The following is a 5,385-nucleotide window of genomic DNA, read 5'->3' as shown; positions in this document are numbered from 1 at the left end:
GGAATACTACTCAGCTATAAAAACGAATGAAATACTTTTATAAATTAGGTATAGACGGAAAGTATCTCAACATAATCAAAGCCATATATAATAAACCCACCGCCAATATCATCCTGAATGGGGAAAAACTGAAAGCTTTTCCTTTAAGAACAGGAACCAAACAAGGATGCCCACTCTCACCACTCCTATTCAAAATAAAAATTTAAAGGAAAAAAAAAAAAAAGAAGTAGAGTTATCACCACAAATACAGTAAGTAACCAGCAGACACAACGTTTTTCTCTCTTAAAGCAGAGGAGTAAATTCTAAAATCTAGAAAATCAGAACCAATTTGGTTGCAAAGCTTGTGGCTACAAACATCATTACCAAAAACAATTGCCTTGAAAACAGAACATTTAAAGGAAATTAGTGAATTAGAATATTACATGCAAGGGCAATGACAGACATTGGATTCATAGGTAAACTGGATAGTATGCAGAGGTAAACATTTTTCTTTTTTTTTCTTTTTCTTTTTGTCTTTTTTCGTGTCCGGCAACAGATCGCAATCCTCAGTGTCGCGCCCGTACTGGACCGGGACCGGCAACAGGATCGCAACCCTCGGTGCCGCGCCCGCACCTCACTCAGCCAGTGAGCGGGAACCGGTCTTTATGTGGCATCCAAACCCTCGGTGGGAGCGCCGCCGCGCTCCCATTCGGTGCACTGTAGCAGTGTGCCACCGGGCCGGCCCAGAGGTAAACATTTTTCTAAAGGATTTTCATACCTTAAACAAAAAGTAGATGGCAGGTGGGGTGTGTAAACAACGTACACTAGATTAATTATCCTCTGTAAAGAAGAATCATCTAATTTAATAAAAGAAGAGAGTAGTGAAAATAACACAAAGTACCAAAATGGTTTAAATGTTGGAAAAGTGATTACTATATGGTTACTGACATAACTTAAATGTAAATTAAAAGCTTTATGTCTATTACATAAAAAATAGAAAGGAAAGAAGATGGACTTACAAGAGAATGAATAATAGTATAAAAATACGATTCATGATTCAAATACTGGGGTTTGAAATATATAAATGGGTTGAATGTCCTTATATTAATAGATATTAATCAATATCTTTTCCTGACATACAAAATTACCACAAACCAGTGGATTAAAAAGCACAAATTACCGTATAGTTCTGGAGGTCAGAAGTCCAATATGGGTTGCACTGAGCTAAACTCAAGGTGTCAGCAGAGCTGTGTTCCTTCTGGAGGCTCTGGGAGAGAATGTTTCTTTGCCCTTTTCAGCTTCCAGAGTCTACCAAATTCCTGAGATAGCCCCTTCCTCTGTCTTCAAAGTCAGCAATGGAGAATCTAGTACTCCTCACATTGAATCACTCTGACCTCTTCTGCTTCCTCATCTACATTTAAGGGCCCTGTGATTACACTGGGTGCAGTCAGAGAATCCAGAATAATATCCCCACTTTAACGTCAGCTGATCAGCAAATGTAATTCCATCTCCTGCCTTAATTCCCCTTTCTCATATATTAAAACATTCCCTCATTCCATGGATTAGGATGTGGGCATATTTGCAGGAGTCATTATTTTTCCTACAAGAGCTCTATAAAAAGAAAGTTAAACAACAGGATTAAAAGATAAAATCTAAATCTGTTGCATTCAAGAGTCACACGTGGAACCGATGTCAAAAGCCAAACCAACTACACGAAAGGAGATGACAAAATTTTATCATGCCTTTGTGATGACAAGAGAAATAGTTTATATCACAGTAATTTGATTCATTACATTTCAAAGCAAAAGTATTAAAATTTTACAAGGACTAATAAGGAAAACCTAAATAAGGAAAATCTAACTACATGGCAGCAGAATATGGAAGTTATCTGACAATTTTTCTTTTAAGATTATACAGAAATATTTTCACTGTGGGCTTCTACATGCTATTATTAAACCACGCCAGATAAAGTACACAAAGTTCCTAGGGAAACTATGATAATGAACATTAGAGTTGATTAAAGAATAGTATGATTGTATTGAGAGAATTAAGAAGCAGCTCAAGAAAATACACGTTCTTTACATACATATAGATTTTTTTCCAGGGGGTGGGGGGAAGGATCATGAGGTAGCAATATACAATAAAGACACATCTAATTTAAAATATTAAAAAAAAATGTTTGAGTGCCTGACATGTGTCGGATATATAAAGAGGAGAAACAGTCTCTTCCCTCTGGGTGCTCAAAGACTAACAGGAGTAGAGGGGGGTGATGTATCAACAAGTAACTATGTATCATGGTTAACTGGGAGGCCTTGGAAGGTGAATTTCCCAGGGAGAGCTGGGAAGGCAGGTGGCAACTGGGCAGCAAGTTGGGGAGAGGAAATTCAACGTGTTAATGTTTTTTAAAGTGTATGCACTCAACTCCAGAGCACGGCTGTTATATAAAGCAATTACTATTAGACCTAAACGGAGAGATTGATTCCAACACAGTAATAGTTGAGGACTTTAATGCCCCATTTTCAGTGGAGGACAGATCCTCCACACAGAAAATTAACCAGAAAATGTCAGAATTAATCTTTATAAAAGCCGACTTGACCGAACAGACATTTATACAGCATTTCATCCAACATCTATAGAATACACATTCTTCTCAGCAGCACATGGAACATTCTCTAGAATAGACCATATGTTAGGACACAAAACAAGGCTCAACAGAAAAAAAAAACAGAAAGAAATCATATCATTTACCTTATCCAACCACAATGGAATAAACTAGCAATCAATATCATAAAAGGGACACTAGAAACCTTATGAATATATGGAAATTAAACAATATGCTCCTAAACAACAAATCGGTCAAAGAAGAAATCAAGAAGGAAATTTTAAAAATTCTTAGAGACAGATGAAAATTAAAACACAACATACCAGAGCCTATGGGATACAACAAAAGCAGTTCAAAGAGGTAAGTTTATAGCAATAAATACTTACATCAAAAAAGATGAAGGACTCCAAATAAATAATCTAACAATACAGCTCAAGGAACTGGGAAAACAAGAATGAACTAAGCCCAAAATCAATAGAAGGAGAGAAAAAATTCAGAGCGGAAATAAATGAATTAGAGATTAAAATATATATAAAAGGTTGATGAAACAAAGAATTGTTTTTTTTTTTTTTTTCAAAAAGATAAACAAAATCAATAAACCTTTAGCTAGACTAATGAAGAAAAAAAGAGAAAAGACTCAAGGGCACATTACAACTGATACCACAGAAATACAAAGGACTTTAAGCGACTACTACAAACAACTGTGTGTGAACAAACTGGAAACCCTAGAAGAAATTGATAAATTCCTGGACACATACAACTTACCAAAGTTGAATCATGTAGAACTAGAAAATCTAAACAGACCAATAGCAAGTAATGAGATTGAAGCAGTAATAAAAAGTGTTCCAACAAAGAAAACCCAAGGGCCAAATGACTTCACTGCCAAATTCTACGAAACACTTAAAGGATAATTAATACCAATTCTTCTCAGACTCTTCCACAAAATTGAAGAGGAGGGAATACTTCCAAACTTATTCTACGAGGCCAGCATTACCTTCATACCAAAACCAGAAAAAAACATAATAATAGAATACTGCAGACCAATATCCCTAATGAACACAGATGTGAAGATCCTCAACAAAACACTAGCAAACAGAATCTAACAGTATATTGAAAAGATCATACACCCATGATCAACTGGGATTCATCCCAGGGATGCAAGGATGGCTCAACATACACTAATCTATAAACATTATACAGCACATCAACAGAATGAAGGGAAAAAAATAAACCATATGATCATTTCAATAGAAAGATAGATAGCATTTGATTAAATCCAATGCCCCTTCATGATAAAAACACTCAACAAATTAGCTATAGAAGGAATGTTCCTCAACACAATAAAGGTCTTATACAATAAACCCACAGATAATGTACTGAATGGAAGAAAATTGGAGGCTTTTCCTCTAAGATCTAGAACAAGACAAGGATGACCACTTTCCCCACTCTTATTCAACATAGTACTGGAAGTTCTGGCCTGTGAAATAAGGTAAGAGAAAGCATTCAAATTGGAAAGGAGGAAGTCAAATGATCCCCTCCTACAGCTGACATGACCCTATATATAGAAAGCCCTAAAGACTCCACCAGAAAACTACTAGAATTAATAAATAAATTCAGTAAAATGGCAGGATACAAAATCAACATTCAAAAATCAATAGCCTTCCAAAACACCCATAATGAAAGAGCTGAAGAGGAAATCAAGAAAGTAATCCCATTCACAATAGCTACCAAGAAAATGAAACAGCTAGGACTAAATTTAAGAAAGGAGGTGAAAGACCTCTACAATGAAAACTATAAAACTTTGGTGAAAAAAAATTGAAGAGGACACAAATAAATGAAAAGATATCCCATGTTTATGGGTTGGAAAAATTAGCATAATCAAAATGTCCATATTACCCAAAACAATCCCTATCAAAATACCAATGACATTCTTCACAGAAATAAAAAAAAAGATTTTAAAATTTGTATGGAACCACAAAAGACCTCATACAGTGAAAGTGATCTTGAACAAAGTGAACAAACTTGGAGGCATCAAACCTCCTGACTTCAAAATATACTATAAAGTTATAGTAACCAAAACTTCATGGTACTGGCACCACCTCTCAGGCCATCCTCCATGGCCCAGGAAAGCACAGTGTGGCTGAGCTGAGCAATTCATCCTTGCAACCAGGGCCAGGTTTGGCCAAATTCTCCAGCCACTGATGACACCATTACTAAAACAAAATTCAGATGAATTAAAGAGGTAGATGAACATAAAAGAAAACCAAAAACAGGAAGTAAACGTTTCTAAATATTTACTCAGTAATGAGGTGGGAAAGGACTTTCTAAATACAAAAGCAAAGGGAGAAAGCACCAAATAGATGACTACAGAGAAGACAAAAGCTTCTTTATGATTGCCAAAAGGTGCCAGAAATCCAAAGAGTGCAGCAAACCTAAAAAAATATAACAACACATGTAATGAAAAGATGTGGTGGGTATTGCTCATCAGCATCCACTCTCCAACTTATCCTTTCAAACACAGCCCATACTTTTGAGCAGGCAGGTCAAAAGGTGTTCTTTCTGCTCTGTTGTTTCCTTTGCTGTGCAGAAGCTTTTAAGTTTGACATAATCCCATTTTTTAATTTTTTATTTTGTTGCTTGTGCTTTTGGGGTCTTATTCATTAAATCCTTGCCAAGTCCTACTTCCTGGATTGTTTCCCCTATGTTTTCTTTTAGTAATTTTATGGTTTGGGGTATTATATTGGATTGAAAGAATTAACATCACGAAAGTGTCCATTCTACCCAAAGCAATCTATAGATTCAAT

The sequence above is a fragment of the Galeopterus variegatus genome, unplaced genomic scaffold (assembly GCF_000696425.1).
Source record: "Galeopterus variegatus unplaced genomic scaffold, G_variegatus-3.0.2 Scaffold5795, whole genome shotgun sequence".
NCBI lineage: Eukaryota > Metazoa > Chordata > Mammalia > Dermoptera > Cynocephalidae > Galeopterus > Galeopterus variegatus.
The sequence above is the reverse complement of the archived record's forward strand: the minus strand, read 5'-3'. Positions refer to the sequence as shown.